The following is a 17,663-nucleotide window of genomic DNA, read 5'->3' on the forward strand; positions in this document are numbered from 1 at the left end:
AGCCGCTTATAGTTGATGACCATACGGGCTTTTCCACGTTTAACTTCACTATGGTTTCTTACCATAAAAGCAGGACTGCTATGGGGACTACGAGTACGCTCAATGAGTTTTTTCTCAAGGAGGTCTTGTAGTTGGGCATCAAACTCATCAATGTCACGGCGTAAATAGATCATTGGTTTAACACGAATGATGACATTGCGATTTTTGAGCTGTAGGCGACAAAAGCGAGGACTTCGTTTACACAAGGTAAGTGGATTTTCGGAGAAGTTTTGTCGAAGAGAGTTATAGAGCCAATGAGTGTCTTGTAGCACTAAGGCATCAGATTCTCTTTTGGGTGGAGAGAACTTTTCGTTACAGACAGAGGCTAAATTTTCCTGTATAGGAATTTCAACAACTGTTTGATCTTTTAGTGTTAACGAAATTGTTTTTTCGTTTAACTGTAGAGGAAGATAACTATAGATGAAATTACATCCGAGAATGAAATCGCCGTGCATATATGGAAAACACAGGATTTTGGGAATAATGAATTTTTTGTCATTAAGCCATATAGCAACATCCTTGGCCTTAAACTGGATGACGTTTAAGGGTGCTTCGGCGTCAATACCTTGAACTCCGATAGGATGCTTCATTTGTTGCCATTTTTCGGATGGCAGAGCATTATATCTGCAACAACTGGTAGTTGCTCCGGTGTCGATTAGCACACAAAGGCCATATGTTTTATATCCTTTGAAATTGAGGATGCCATTAACATATGTGTATTTTCGTTTTTTGCCTTGCGAAGGAGCAATCAAAATTTCATCTTTTCCAGTTCGGAAATGGAAGAATTTTGCAGAATGCATTTTATGTGTGGATCCAGGCAAAAATGGAGCATCTTGTGGATCGATAGGGGTTTTTCCTTTTTCGGTCCATGTAAAACGACGTCGAGGAGTTATCTCGAACGATTTGCGAGGGGGAAGGATTCGTTCCCACCCAGGATTTCGTTCAGATATAGAACGTTGTAACTGAGGTGGTTTTGCTTTATTGGTAACATAAAGTTTAGTTGAATCTTCATCGCTTGTACCGTTCTTTGTTTTTCAATTCTTTTTGTCTGACATGGTACACGTGGGTGGGCTGTAACCCACATAAGTTTGTAATAAATAATGGGTTACAACCTTACAGCTGTAACCCACTAACAGTATTTATTACCATTGTTTATTACCCTGTATAAGCTGTAACTCATGTGGCCCACTGCTTTAAACTAGTATTTATTACAAATAATATAATATTATATAAACTTATACTTCGTAATATGTTGGTTCCAGTTGTAACCCACCATCTATATATATTATATATACTACTACTACTTTTTAAAGGATTTCAAATTATTTTTTTTTAAGCTAGTTACTTTCACAGTTTAACTTACAAATTCAGTCTCTTTTCAAACTATGGAACAACAAGAAAGTATAATATGCATTTTAACATTGTGAGAATACTTTACATGCGGTGTCTAAGTGTCCGTGTTTGATTTTTGGACACTTTAAATTCGTGTCCCCGTGTTCGATAATTTGATAGATAGAAGGATCCGGCCTCTAGACACGTACCCATGTTCGACACCCGTACCTGAGTCCGGGTAACATAGGTATAAACCATCTTCCTCTTTATCTATGACAGGGTTTAGTGATGCTGATTGGGCTAGCTGTTACTCTGATAGGAGATCAACATCTGGTTATTGCACTGTTGTTGGTGGTAATCTTGTTACTTGGCGCAGTAAAAAGCAGTCTGTTGTTGCTCGTTCTAGTGCTGAAGCTGAGTATCGTGCTATGACTCACACCCCCTCTGAGATGTTGTGGGTCCGCTCGCTTCTTCAGGAGATGGGTATTGATGTTCCTACTCCTATGTCAATGCATTGTAACAATCAGGCCGCTATTTTTATTGCTGGCAATCCTGTTTTTCATGAGCGCACCAAGCATATAGAGGTTGATTGTCATTTTATTCGTGATTTTTGATGCAGAAATAGATTACTACTCCTTGTGTTTGCTTTAAAGATCAGTTGGGTGATATTCTTACGAAGTCGTTAGCTTGTTGTGCTTTTCAGCGAATGTGTTTCAAGCTCGGCATGTTTAATCTCTATGCTCCAGCTTGAGGGGGTGTGTTAGAGTTTATTTTGATTATTAAGGACATTATTGTAATTTTGCTTACTTGATAAAAATCATAATATGACATCTCCTCCTAAATAGCACGAAGCTTGGCAATGTAACCTGAAACTGTCAAGTCACCCTGAGAAATCTTGGTGATATCTCGCCCTAGTTGGAAAATTCGTGCATTATTCTGTCTCTGAGAATAAGTGCGTTGAACTGAATCCCAAATCTGCTTAGGAGTCTTCATAAACATATAGCCAACAACTATGTTTGGTTGCATTGAATTGACTAGCCAAGACATAACCATAACGTTATCTGCAAACCACTGTGGATATGCCTTCTCTGACTCAGCTGGCTCTTTCTCAGAACCAGTAATATAGCCAATCTTGCCTTTGCCACCAATGAACATCTTGATAGACTGTGCCTAAATCAAATAGTTGGAACCATCCAACTTCACTGTGGTGATTTGAAGTCCTAGATTTTCTGATGAGTTGGTGGGAAAAATGGCACCACCACCCACAGAACGTGAGCCAAGAGAATTAACAGTCGAGGACCCTAAATCTGCCATAATCTGTCACACGACAATAAAAAACTCCAAAAACACCACAAATTCTGTTAATAAATCAAAGGGTCTCCTCAGACCATAAACAATAACAATGTCTCCTCAGGCCATTCCCGAAAAATCCAACTATATACCTTTTTTAAGGAACGCTGTCCGCTTACATATAGCTAGACAGCCTCCTTCTTAATATTTGGAACCTCTTTGTAGACTAATTTTTTTTTTTTTTACCCAAGCCCTTCTAGGTGTTGGAAACCAACTATCCTAAGTTACCCAACCGTAGAAGAGTGAAAAAGAAATTGTAAAACTTAAAAATACCTGTTTTCGATCACAAAACAGCAACACAGAAAAACAAGTGTAGGCAACGTCACACAATGTGACAAACAGCCTAAGATAGCTGTCGCACAAGTAGCAAGGCTGCTGAAAGGTGTGGAAAGGTGTTGGCTCTGATACCAAGTAGAAATATATAAAAGGAAGAGAAAGAAGAGAATTGCATAAAGGCTTGAATGATATGAATTAATCATTCACAGCTCTAGTATTTATAGATAAAATGAGCATATGCTCATATTACAAGAAAGGAAACTAAATCAAATCAAAATCAAATCACAACTTATTCTAAAGCATATTCTATGGCATATTCTATAGCATAGTCAAATCTCTGCTATTATGGTAAGTCAACCATAAACCATGGTATCATATATGCTAACATATGCATAGTCAAATCTCTGCTATTATGGTAAGTCATACCATAAATCGTGGTATCATATATGCTTACACTCCCCCTCAAGTTGGTGCGTGGATATCTGAAACGCCCAACTTGGACAATGCATTCTCAAACACAATCTTGCCGACGCCCTTTGTAAGAATGTCTGTAAGCTGCTGAGAGCTTGTGACAAATGGAGTGCAAATTTGACTAGAGATGATCTTCTCTCGAATGAAGTGACGGTCCACCTCTATATGCTTAGTCCTGTCATGCTGAACGGGATTTACTGCTATGCTAATGGCAGACTTGTTGCAGTAGAGTGAGAATAGAAGCGACACTGGAAGGCACAAGTTTGTCATCAAGGTTTTCAGCCAAAGTAACTCACCTGCCCCAAGAGCCATAGCCCTATACTCTGTCTTTGCACTAGATCGAGAGACAACATCCTGTTCTTACTGCGCCAAGTAACCAAGTTACCACCAATAGTGGTACAAGAACCTGAAGTAGACCTCCTATCTGAAATTGATCCTGCATAATCAGCATCTGTCCAAGCATCAACACGTAAGTGACCATGATTGGCAAACAAAATACCACGGCCTGGACACTCTTTTAAGTAGCGAAGGATCCGAATAGCTGCATCAAGGTGAGGGGCACGAGGAGAGTGCATGAATTGACTCACGACACTCGCGGCATAAGCAATATCAGGTCGAGTCATGGATAAATAGATGAGCTTCCCCACAAGTCGTTGAAACTGATCAATATCTGACAACAACTCCCCTTCAGAATCAGCCAACCGATGATTCTGCTTAATCGGAGTATCAGCAGGACGAGCGATAAGCTGACCAGAAGCAAAAAGCAAGTCAAGAACATACTTGCGTTGAGAAATGAAAATGCCAGTCTTGGAGTGAGCCACCTCAATGCCCAAGAAGTACCGTAGGGGACCGAGAGCCTTAATCTCAAACTGACGGCCAAGATAGCTCTTAACCTCATCAATTCCGGTAGTATCATCACCGGTAAGAACAATATCATCGACATACACAATGAGAGCAACTGTCTTACCGCTTGAATGACTTAGAAACAAGGTATGATCAGCTGCACTTTGATGGAAACCAAACTTGAGCATAGCAGTGCCAAAGCAATCAGACCAAGCTCGAGGAGACTGCTTGAGGCCATATAGAGAACGACGGAGACGACATACCGTACTAGAATGAGCAGGAGAACGAAAGCTCGGAGGAGGAACCATTTACACCTCCTTCTGCAAATCACCATTGAGAAAGGCATTCTTGACATCTAATTGAAATAGAGGCCAAGATCGAATTGCAGCAACGGAAAATAATACACGGATGGTATTCATCTTGCCAACAGGGGCAAAAGTCTCCTGATAATCTATGCTATAAGTCTGAGCATAACCTTTGGCAACCAATCGGGCCTTGTAACGAGCAACTGACCCATCTGGATTATGCTTATCTGTAAACACCCAACGATAACCCCCAGCCTTTCGTCCAATAGGAAGCGGAACCATGTTCCAAGTCTGATTTTTCTCAAGTGCTTGTAGTTCTTCTGTCATAGCATCACGCCATTGAGGTTGTGCTAGTGCATCTGTAATACTAGAAGGAACAGGAACCGAGGCAACAGAAACAAGAAAACTCCGATAGGAGGGTGAGAGAGCATAATCAGAAACAAAATTAGAAATAGGGAAAGTACAAGAATGTTTACCCTATCGAAGAGCAATGGGGTGATCATCAAGCGAAACAATAGCTTGAGAAGGCGGAGCTGGTGCCAAAGGAACAGGGTAGTCGATCGTGGGAGTAGAAGCTTGTACCTGTTGTCTTCGACTATAAACCTGTGAAAAAGGAACAATTGCCCCTGCTGGAGGGGTATCACGAGGAGGAATCATAGAAGAAGAAACAGGTAATGGTAGAGGAGTTGAAGACGGAAGAAGGTGATCATCCATTATATTCAATGGGCTGAACCACTATAGTATGGTGTATGCTCAAAGAAAGAAACATCCATTGATATAAACCGTTGACGACTGGGAGGATGGTAATACCTATAACCTTTTTGAGAGTGAGAATAGCCCAAAAACAGACACTTCAAAGTCTTGGGGTCAAGCTTTGTACGAGTTTGCCCCAACTGCTGAATAAAGCACACACACCCGAAGAGTCGCGGAGGTATCAAAAAAAGAGATGAATTGGGATGTAAGATTGAGAGTGGGGCTGCAAAGTTAAGAATCCTAGAAGGAGTCCTATTAATGATGTAAATAGCGGTAAGAACTGCATCTCCCCAAAATGACTGGGGAACATTCATGCTAATGCATATCGCTCTGGCTAAGTCAAGGATGTGGCGATTCTTTCTCTCAGAACGTCCATTTTGTTGAGGAGTTTTAACATTAGCCATCTGTGCTCAATTTCAAATTCTGTACATAATCGTTGTACCTCCCTATAAGTGTACTTTGTACCCTGGTCGGATCGGAATTTTTTAATGGTACGACTATATTGAGTCTGAACCATTGTCATAAAATTTTTAAAAATGGTGTATACCTCATTTTTGGTTTTCATAAGATAAACCCAAGTAACACTACTATGATCATCAATGAACAACACGAAATATCGAAATCCAAGACTAGAAGTAACTGGGCAAGGACCCCACACATCTGAATGAACAAGATCAAAAGGTGTTAAAGCAGATTTATTACTACTGGCAGGATAATTGGAACAAACATGTTTAGCCATGTCAGAAGTTATATATATATATGTTGGGTCATTATGTAATTACATGTAGTTGATAAGACCCTTGTGTTATTATGGAAGACTTGTACCCTTTATATATAAGCCTACACAAGCTTATTAGGTCAGAGTGTTGAATATACAGAATATATGTTTTGCTCTCTCTCTCTATTTTGAACATGGTATCAGAGCAAAATGATCATGGGTGTGAGAGTCAGTAGGTGGGTTGTTCTTGTATAAGATCTGAATCGCAATCGGAATTACGATTGTGGTTTTGGTGTCTCTGTCGGCAGCTTCTCATTCGTCGTCGTTAGCAATTCCTTGTTCACTGTAGTTGGATCTGCAGCCTCGTTTGTCGTTGTCAAATCTGAAGCTTGTTCGTCATCTTCTCTGCTTTCTTCGTTGTCGCAGGTAGCTCCTCTTTGGTTGTCAGCGAGCTTGCCGACATCTGCCGGCTCAATTTGCAGAGGTGAGGTTGGATTTTTTTTTGGGTGGAAGTTGCAGCCGCTGCTTGTGATTGGGTTGTCGTCGCCTCCGTTGCGTTGTACACTTGTGTTTGTGAAGGTGTGAAGAAGAAGACCTGTGTTTTGCTACACGGTTATGCTGTTCCAACTCTAGTTTACTAAACCTGGGAACCAATGATAGCCCAGATTCGGCCCGTTTGCCCAGGATCCGACCCATTTGCCTAGATCCGATCCGTTTACCCGGTTCCGACCTGTTTACCCGAATCCGGATCGTTTCCAGGTTCGGCCAGAATACAAATTCTTCATTTTTTTTTTTTCTCTTCTCTGTTTTCCTGGATTCGATATGGCGTCCAGTTCAGATTTGCTTTCTCCCACATTAAGTCTTCATTCTCCTATGACTTCAGTTAAACTCAATGGGGAGAACTACATATTGTGGGCTAAATCTGTTGCAATTTTTCTCAAAGGCAGAGGTCTTGGCAATCATCTGACTAAAGATAAACCCAAGGAAATTGATGCTTCTTTTGATGCATGGGAAAAAGGAAGATGCTTAGATCATCTCTCTGCTGTTAAACAGTATTGAACCCCAAATTAGTTCAACTTTACTTTACTTGGATACTGCCAAGGAGATATGGAACAGATTGCAGCAATTGTATTCTGTGACAGGTAATATCACTCGTGTTTATGAGCTCTGTAAACAGTACTTCCATCTTGAACAAGGTAATCATAGTATAGAGGAGTATTATTCCACAGTTATGGGAGTCTGTGAGGAGCTGAATATGTATCAGCCCATTACTGCTGATGTTCGAAATATGCAACAACAACGTAAGGACTTTAATGTTGTCCGTTTTCTCACCGGTCTGTCATCAATATATGAGCCTTTTTGTGCACAGATTATGGGTAGTCCCACACTTCCATCTCCTGCTAAGGTGTTCTTTTGACTTTAACGCGCTACACTTGCAAGTGACACCTCAAATTTGAATTTTGGGCAGAGTGGTGAGCGTTCAACATTGGTAGTTTCAAAGGGTGAACATAATGCTAACCGTGGAGGTCGTGGGGGACGCTCCACGTGGTGGTCGTGATTCACGGGGAGGTCGTGGCCGTGGCAGGGAATCACGAAAATGTACTCATTGTTGCCTTTCTAATCATACTGTGAACTTTTGTTGGGACCTTCATGGCAAACCATCTAGTTATGCCAATCAAGTTTCCTCCTCTCCGAATGATGTTGCTTCTCGATCTCACAACGTATCTGAATCAGAAACAGTCCCTATTCCACGGGATGCGTATAATCAGTTTTTGTCTTATAAGCAAGCATCTAATTCATCTTCCACGGCTACCTTTGCCCAGTCAGGTAATGCACACACGTGTCTATTGTCTTCCACTCGCAGTCCTTGGATCATAGACATTGGAGCATCCGATTATATGACTGGATGTTCTTCTCGTCTATCTGATTTTAATTCTGTACCTCCTTCTCAAAGTGTTACTCTTGCTAATGGTTCATCCACTCAGGTTTTAGGTTTGGGGACAACTTAACTTAGTGATTCCTTGTCTCTCTCATCTGTTTTATATGTTCCGTAGTTTCCCTTTAATTTAATGTCTATCAGTAAGCTTACTAAATCTCTCCAGTGCTCTGTTACATTTGATCCTACTTCTTGTGTGTTTCAGGATCTCAAGACGAAGAAAAAGATTGGTACGGGGCATGAAGCTGGTGGCTTATATTATTTTGATTTGGAACCTTATCCTATGGCTCTTCAGTCTTCTCTGTCTCCATTCCAGTGGCATTGTCATCTTGGTCACCCGTCACTTCAAGTTTTGAAGCGTCAAGTTCCTAGTCTTAGTCATTTGAAATTCTAGTCATGTGAAGTTTGTCAACTTAGTAAGCACCATCGCATGTCTTTCAAGTCTAGGGTTAATAATTGTGTCTGTAGTCCTTTTCATTTGGTTCATTCAGATGTATGGGGTCCAATAAAGCATTCTTCAATCAATAAATTTTGTTATTTTGTGACATTTGTGGATGATTATTCTCGCCTGTCTTGGTTGTTTCTATTGAAAGATCGTTCTGAGTTATTTTTAATTTTTCAAAAATTTCAAAAAGAAATCAAAACTCAGTTTGGATGCCCAATTCGTATTCTACGTTCTGATAATGCTAAGGAATATTCCTCAAACCCCTTTGATACATGTTGAAACACTTATATGTATATATGTATTTATGCTGGGGTCTTATTGTAATTAGATATAGGGTTTGTGGCCATTATGTAATTGAGCCTTTATTGTATTGTATATAACTCCCTTTATGTTTTAGGGTTAAAGAAATATGAGAAAATGGGCTGAGCAATTTAGTCTCTCTCTCTCGATGTCTCTCTTTCTCTCTGTATCTCTATATTCAATATATACAAATCTTCATTTCTACATGGTATCAGAGCGGATCGAAATTGTGAGTGTGGGAAATTGCAATTGCATTGTTCTTATATAGATCTAATCTGTAGATCTATTCAGAGCTCGTGACGGTGGTGTTGCTGCCCTTTTTTGGTTATCGACGAGCTCGCAGGCTTCTCTTGTCGTCGCTGCTCGTTGCTTGGTCTCAGATCTGAAACCCAGTTTGGTTACTCGCATTGTTGCTGTTTCAGTTGTCAACGAATTCACCGCTTTCTCTTGTCGTCGATGCTTGTTGCTGCTCACCGGCGGCTGTTGTCGTCGTTGCTGCTGGTTGTTTGGTCACCGACGGCTGTCGCGAGGTGCATCGCTGCTTGTGATTCCATCGCCGCTGCCGCTGCGTACTTTCCGGAGAGCTGAGAGACGAATAGTGTTTGGCTACAAGGTGCTCGCTATCCTAATCCAGATTAATATAATCCGGATTTGTTCCGACCCGGTTTAAGGTTCGGTCCGTTTGATCCAGTTTAAAGTCCGGCCCATTTGACCCGATCCAAGATCCAGATTGTCCGATCCAAGATCCGGTCCGTTTGACCGACTCAAGATCCGACCCGTTTAACCCGATTCAAGATCCGGCCCGATTTACTTACCGGGTCTGTTCTACTCCGAGTCTTCTTTTGTTCCCGGTTCAACTCTGGTCTGGCCTTCTCAGGTGCAACAACTTCTTTGGTACCTCGCTACAGATTTGGCATCTTAACTTGGCAGAGATAAGTTTTTTTTTCTTTCCATATTCATATCTCCATGCCGGACGATTCAAATGTTGCTTCTGGGTCTACTGGAGTTAAATCTTCTGCAACATATGTTGATCCTGTTGGGTTGCAAATTACATCTATGAAATTAAGTAATTCCAATTACTTACTATGGGCTCAAGCAGTAAAGATTTCTTTAGGTGCCCGACGAAAGCTGAAGCTTATTACAACTGATCCTCCATCAAAAACATCAGCAACATATGAGGAGTGGGAAACTGATAACTATATGGTTATGTCCTGGTTGTGGAACAGTATGGAACCTTCAATTGCATCCACTTTTATGTTTCTCAACACTGCCAAGGCAATCTGGGATGCAGTTAAAGAAACTTACTCTATGGACACAAATGTTTCTCGCATATATTCATTATATGAAAAGATATTTCATTCTCGTCAATCTGACTTCTCTGGTCAAGGCCTTGGTGAGTATTACAGTAATTTCAAAAGCCTGTTAGATGAGTTAAATCAGTACCACCCCTTGACTACTGATCCTGATGTTCTCAAGCGACAACGTGAGGAATTTTCTGTTTCTATTTTTCTTGCTGGTTTGCACCCGAACCTTCATAATATTCGGGACCAGATTCTTGCGGGTGATGGAGGACTCCCATCTTTGGGTAACATTTATTCCTGTTTACTTAGGGTTTCAGAACAATCACAGGTGACGCCCACTGGAGTGAAAGAAAATTCAGTTATGATGATTCCTTCTATTTTTCCACAGTCCTCTAGAGGTCGTGATAGTCCTAGTGGCAACAGAGGGTATGGTGGAAATTCAGGTGATACTCCTAGTGGCAACAGAGGGTATGGTGGAAATTCAGGTAGTTCTCGTGGCGGTAGTGGCCGTGATAGAAGTCGCAATCGCCGTGGTCGTGGACGTAGTGACACTCGTATGTGCAGCCACTGTAAGGGTACTAACCATTCTGTTGAGAACTGTTGGACTCTTCATGGGAAACCAACATGGGCTAATCAAGCAGTGTCTTCCTCTGACCTTGCAGAGTCTCATCCCTCTCTTGGTCAGACTTTTGGATTACCATCACCTGCATCTACTAGTGACACTGTGACACTATCACTATCACGAGCTGAGTTCAGTGCATTGGTCAACCGGACACATCCCAACTCTACTGATGTAGTTAATTTTGCGCAATCAGGTAATATTACATGCTTGTCCGATTTACAGACTTCAGCATCCCCTTGGGTTATTGACTCTGGGGCTTCTACCCATCTCACAGGTGATGCCTCTCTATTTTTCTAATTTTCAGAAGTCTAGTTCCTCATCTTTTGTTACTCTGGTTGATGGTAGAACATGTTCCATTATTGGCAGGGAACAATTAAATTAACCCCATCCATTTCTTTATCCTCTGTGCAATTAGTTCCAAATTTTCCCTTTAATTTATTATCTGTAAGTAAATTGACTCAAGCTTTGAACTGTTTTGTCACATTTTATCCTTCGTCTTGTGTCTTTCAGGACCTCAACACGAAACAGACGATTGGTGGGGGCAGTAACAGAAATTGCCTATACTATTTGGATTGCAAACCTTCCACTGTTGCTTTACATTCCCAGATGTCTGTGTACTAGTGGCATTATCGGTTAGGTCATCCCTCGTTGCGGTATTTGAAGTCTGCTTTGCCTTTCCTTGAGTCTGTGTCTATTTTAAATTGTGAATCTTGTCAGTTGGGTAAGCACCATAGAGTGCCTTTCCCTCCTCGTATTGTTAATCGTCGGTCTTCTTTATTTGAATTAGTACATACGGACATTTGGGGTCCCGCTCGTCACACTAGTCACTCAGGTTTTTCTTATTTTGTTACCTTTGTTGATGATTATTCAAGGATGACTTGGTTGTTTTTAATAAAAGACCGTTCTGAACTGTTTTCCATATTTCAAATATTTTTAAAAGAAATTGAGGTTCAATTTGGGTGTGTTATACGTACTTTACAATCTGATAATGCTATGGAGTATGTCAAAGGTGCTATTTCTAGTTTTTGCGACTCTCGTGGTATTTTGCACCAAACTTCTTGTTCTTATACTCCTCAACAAAATGGCGTAGCTGAACGGAAAAATAAGCATTTAATTGAAATAGCTCGTACATTGATGATACATATGCATCTACCAAAAGCATTTTGGGGCGATGCTGTTTTAACTGCTTGTTATTTAATTAATCGTATGCCATCTTCCGTTCTTAATTGGAAATGTCCTTATTCCTTTGTTTTTCCTACTCGACCATTATTTGCATTGCCGCCTCGTGTTTTTGGGTGTGTGTGTTTTGCTCACATATTACGCCCTGGCGCTGATAAATTGTCTCCTCGTGCCATCAAGTGTGTCTTTATTGGATACTCTCGGACTCAAAAAGGTTATAAATGTTAGGATCCTAGCACTCGTAAGGCTTTTGTGTGCATGGACGTTACCTTTTTTGAGGATACTCCTTATTTTTCTTCACATAGTTCGTCTTTAGAAATCGAGCCACTGCTTCCGTTGCCTGTTGTGTCACATTCATTACCCTGTGACCCACCACAATCACCTCATGTGCCACCGCCACTTCAAGTGTATAGCCGTCGATCACGAGTAGCCCCCCCCCCCCCCCCCCCCCCCCCCAAATTGTCTACTTCCATTGAGGCTCCTCCTGCTACTGATGATCTTCCTATTGCATTACGTAAGGGTGTTCGCTCATGTGTCACTGCACACCCCATATCTAACTTTGTTTCCTATAAAAAGGTATCGCCCTCATTTTCTTGTTTTTTATCCATGTTATCTGCTACTGCTGTTCCCAAAACTGTGCAGGATGCTCTATCTGATACAGCTTGGCGTAACGCCATGATAGATGAAATGGATGCTCTTCATCATAATGGGACATGGGATCTTGTTTCCTTACCCCCCGGTTCCAAAACGGTTGGTTGTAAGTGGGTCTACACTGTCAAATATCTCCATGATGGATCTGTTGAGCGATTGAAGGCTCGCCTTGTTGCAAAGGGATACACACAAACCTATGGTATTGATTATGATGAGACTTTTTCTCCTGTTGCGAAGATTTCTTCTATCCGAATCCTTATCTCTATTGCCGCCAATCGCAATTGGCCATTGTTTCAATTAGATGTGAAAAATGCTTTCTTACATGGTGACTTACATGAAGAGGTTTACATGGAGCAACCACCTGGATTTGTTGTTCAGGGGAGTCTCGTTATGCTGTATGTCGGCTTAAAAAGGCCCTGTACGGATTGAAACAATCTCCAAGGGCTTGGTTTGGAAAATTTTCCGAGGCGGTACTTTCCTTTGGCCTTAACAGATGCGAGACAGATTATTCGGTATTTTACCAACATACTAAGACTGGCTTTATATTTCTTGTGGTATATGTAGATGATATTGTTATAACAGGTGATAATTCTGACGGCATTGCAAAGTTAAAATTGTTCTTACAGAATTGGTTTCACACAAAGGATCTAGGCAAACTCAAATATTTCTTGGGTATTGAGGTTACTAGATCCAAGGAAGGTATAAGTCTATCTTAAAGAAAATATGTGTTGGACTTGTTAAAAGAAACAGGTATGCTAGGTAGTCGCCTTGTTGATGCTCCTATGGACCCAAATATAAAATTATTACCTGATGAGGGTGATTTATTTGACGATCATGGCAGATATCGACGCCTAGTTAGGAAACTAATTTATCTCACTATCACCCGACCTGACATTTCATATGCAGTTAGTGTTGTAAGTCAGTTCATGAGTGTTCCGAGAGTACCACATTGGAATGTTGTTCTTCGAATTTTTCGATATCTCAAACAAGCTCCAGGTTTTGGATTACTATATAAATCTAATGGTAATCTTAATGTGACAGGTTTCACAGATGCTGACTGGGCTGGTTCTCCCTCAGATAGGAACTCTACTTCAGGCTATTGTACACTTGTTGGTGGAAACCTTGTTACATGGAAAAGTAAGAAGCAAACAGTTGTAGCACGGTCTAGCGCTGAAGCAGAGTGCAGGGCGATGGCCCATACCTCTAGTGAGTTAACGTGGATACAACATTTTCTTGAAGAACTTGGGTTAATAGTCAAGACTCTTATTCCACTGTTCTGTGATAACCAAGCAGCTATTCACATCGCATCCAATCCGGTTTTTCATGAAAGAACCAAGCACATTGAAGTTGATTGTCACTTCACTCGAGAGAAAATATTGAGTGGAAACATTTCTACTCCATTCGTGAAGCCTGAAGATCAATTAGCTGATATGTTTACTAAGGCTCTTGGTCATAATCGGTTAAAAATAATTTGTTCCAAGCTGGGATTATATGATATATATTCTCCAGCTTGAGGGGGAGTGTTGAAACACTTATATGTATATATGTATTTATGTTGGGGTCTTATTGTAATTAGATATAGGGTTTGTGGCCATTATGTAATTAGGCCTTTATTGTATTGTATATAACTCCCTTTATGTTTTAGGTTTAAAGAAATATGAGAAAATGGGCTGAGCAATTTAGTCTCTCTCTCTCGTTTTCTCTCCTTCTCTCTGTATCTCTATATTCAATATATACAAATCTTCATTTCTACAATACATATTTTAGTGATAAAGGAATTATTCATCAAAATTCATGTGTTATACTCCTCAACAAAATTGAGTTGCAGAACGTAAGAATCGACACCTCTTAGAAGTAACCTGTGCTCTTTTGTTTCATATGCGTATGCCTAAACGGTTTTGGGGTGATGCTGTTCTTACTGCCTGTCATTTTATAACCGTATGCCGTCATCTATAATAGATGGCAAATCTCTATATTCTATCTTATTTCCCGATTCTCCCTTTTTTTCTCTTCCTCCTAGAGTTTTTGGATGTGTATGTTATGTCCACAATCTTGGTCCTGGTTTTGATAAACTAGACCCACGTGCCACAAAATGTGTCTTTCTTGGCTACTCTTGTTCTTATAAAGGTTATCGCTACTATAGTCCTGTTTCTCAACGGTACTTTATTAGCGCGGATGTAACCTTTTGTGAGTCCATCCCATATTTTTCAGATAATGATTCACTTCTTGATATCACTCCTGAGTCGCCTCTTCCTGCGGTTCCTCTTCCCTCACTTTCTCTTCAACCCAGATCTGCTTCACCTGCCCCGTTACAGGTGTACAAAAGAAGACCATAGGCATCTGCTGTCGTGCCTCCTCCATCATCTTCAGAGTCTTTGGATCCGACAAATTCCACTGTGTTTGATTCCTTGCCGATTGCACTTCGTAAAGCTCCTCGCTCGTGTGTTACTAAACATCCCATTGCTCATTATGTCTCTTATAATTCCTTATCGCCATCATTCTCATGTTTTTCCTCTAAGTTGTCTACTACATTTGTTCCTAAGACTGTGCAGGATGTTTTGTCTAATTCGGGCTGGAGGAAAGCAATGCAAGATGAAATGGATGCTTTGCATAAGAATGACGCATGGACTCTTGTTCCATTACCTCCAGGTGCCAAACCTGTTGGTTGTCACTGGGTATATACTGTGAAGTATCTTCTAGATGGGTCCGTTGAGCGTTTAAAAGCACGTCTTGTTGCCAAAGGTTATATCCAGACTTACGGTATTGACTATGATGAGACGTTTGCCCCTATTGGTAAGATTTCTTCTATTCGTGTTTTGATTTCTCTTGCTGCTAATAGACATTGGCCTCTCTTTCAGTTAGACGTTAAAAATGCCTTTTTGCATGGTGACTTAGCAGAAGAGGTTTATATGGAGCAACCACCTGGGTTTGTTGCTCAGGGGGAGTATCTTCACATTGTTTGTCGCCTTAAAAAGGCCCTGTATGGATTGAAACAATCTCTACGGGCTTGGTTTAGAAAATTCTCTGAGGCGGCATTAAAGTTTGGTCTTCACAGGTGTCAGACTGACCATTCGGTATTTCACCAGCGCACTAAAGCTGGCTTTATAATTCTTGTGGTGTATGTAGATGATATTGTGATCACAGGTGATGATTTTGAAGGCATTGCTAAGTTGAAGTTGTTTCTGCAATATCGATTCCACACTAAAGACTTGGGTAAACTTAGGTATTTCTTGCGTATTGAAGTTGCTAGATCCAAGACGGGTATAAGTTTATCCCAACGAAAGTATGTGTTGGACTTATTAGAAGAAACAGGTATGTTAGGTGGTCGTCCGGTTGATACTCCTATGGATTCAAATACAAAACATTAGCTGATGCGGGTGATCTATTTAATGACCCGGGCAGATTTCGTCGCCTTGTTGGGAAATTAATTTATCTCACTATCACTCGACCTGATATTTCATATGCTGTTAGTGTTGTAAGTCAATTCATGGGAGCCCCTAGAATGCCATATTGGATTGCTGTTCTTCGGATTCTTCGATATCTCAAGCGAGCTCCAGGTTTTGGGTTACTATATAAACCAAATGGTCATCTCAGGGTGGACGGTTTTACAGATGCCGACTGGGCCGGTTCTCCTTCAGATAGGTTATCTACTACAGGCTACTGCACATTTGTAGAAGGAAATCTAGTTACATGGCGAAGTAAAAAGCAAATGGTGGTAGCTCGATCTAGTGTTGAAGCTGAGTATAGGGCAATGGCCTATACCACTAGTGAGTTGACATGGATACAACATTTTCTAAAAGAACTTGGGTTGACAGTTAAAGCTTCTACTCCATTGTTTTGTGATAATCAAGCAGCAGTTCACATTGCATCAAATCCTGTGTTTCATGAGAGGACTAAACATATTGAAGTTGATTGTTATGTCATTCGAGAAAAAATATTACGTGGGAGCATCTCTACTCCATTTGTGAAGTCTGAAGATCAATTAGCTGATATGTTTACCAAAGCATTGGGTCATAATCGGTTAAGAACTATCTGTTCCAAGCTAGGATTATTTGATATGTATTCTCCAGCTTGAGGGGGTGTGTTAGAAGTTATATATATATATGTTGGGTCATTATGTAATTACATGTAGTTGATAGGACCGTTGTGTTATTATGCAAGACTTGTACCCTTTATATATAAGCCTACACAGGCTTATTAGGTCAGAGTGTTGCATATACAGAATATATGTTTTGCTCTCTCTCTCTTTCTCTCTCTCGATTTTAAACAAGCCATATGACATGTTTCACAGGATAAATCTGACACTGCCACGTTACAAAATAAGGAAGGAAATAAATGTTTCAAATAACCAAAAGAAATATGTCCTAAACGCATGTGCCAACACATAAGCTGAGCTTTATTAGATGAAACAATATTAGAAAATGAAGCTGAATGTGCTTGAGGTGACAAAGGAGCATCCAACAGGTATAAACCGTCCACTTCACGCCCATTGCCGATCGTCCGTTTCGACACCAGATCCTGAAAAATACAATGAGAGGGAAAGAACGTTACACTACAATTTTATTGTTTGGTAACACTACTAACAGAAATAAGATTTGTAGTCAACTTTGGAACATGAAGTGTATTTGACAAAGTTAATGAAGTGTATTCTCTGTTATTTATACTGTTTTTTGTTGGGTTTCAGGGAGAGATTATAGATCTATGGAGGAAATTATTGTTTTCTTGGCCTCTCTGAAGTTCTAAGGCACCCTTTGGCCCTTTTGTTTTCCTTTTGTTTTTCTGGGCTTTGCTCCCCTTTTGAGCGTTTTTAATAAAATCTTATTTATCAAAAAAAAAAAAAAAATGAAGGAGTAACTGAGATGTGACCCTTCCCAGCAATGGAAGATGGAGAGCCATCCGCAAGGCGGACCTTGCGTTGGCCAGAGCAAATACTATAAGATTGGAAAAGTGAGGACATATCAGTCATATTGTCTGAAGCACCAGAATCAATGATCCATGGTGTTGAAGATGTAGATACGCTATGTGTAGACGCAATAGTACTTGAGTGGGCTTAAGTGGAGGTTGGTTGAGATGATGCCTCCATTTGGTTGAAGAATTGCTTGAACTTGTCCAAATCAGCTTGAGTCAAGGTAACTGTGGCAG

The 17,663-nt window shown here is 40.6% G+C and overlaps 1 protein-coding gene across 1 annotated transcript in view; it reads left to right on the forward strand.

Annotated features, from left to right (window-relative positions):
- LOC132268185 (protein EXPORTIN 1A-like) overlaps positions 1–17,663 on the forward strand; it is a 105,018-nt gene that overhangs the window by 40,068 nt on the left and 47,287 nt on the right. The window lies entirely within an intron of this gene.

The sequence above is a fragment of the Cornus florida genome, unplaced genomic scaffold (genome assembly GCF_030987335.1).
Source record: "Cornus florida cultivar Cherokee Brave unplaced genomic scaffold, ASM3098733v1 CherokeeBrave_3.0.0_Hap2_Chr08, whole genome shotgun sequence".
Classification (NCBI taxonomy): Eukaryota; Viridiplantae; Streptophyta; class Magnoliopsida; order Cornales; family Cornaceae; genus Cornus; species Cornus florida.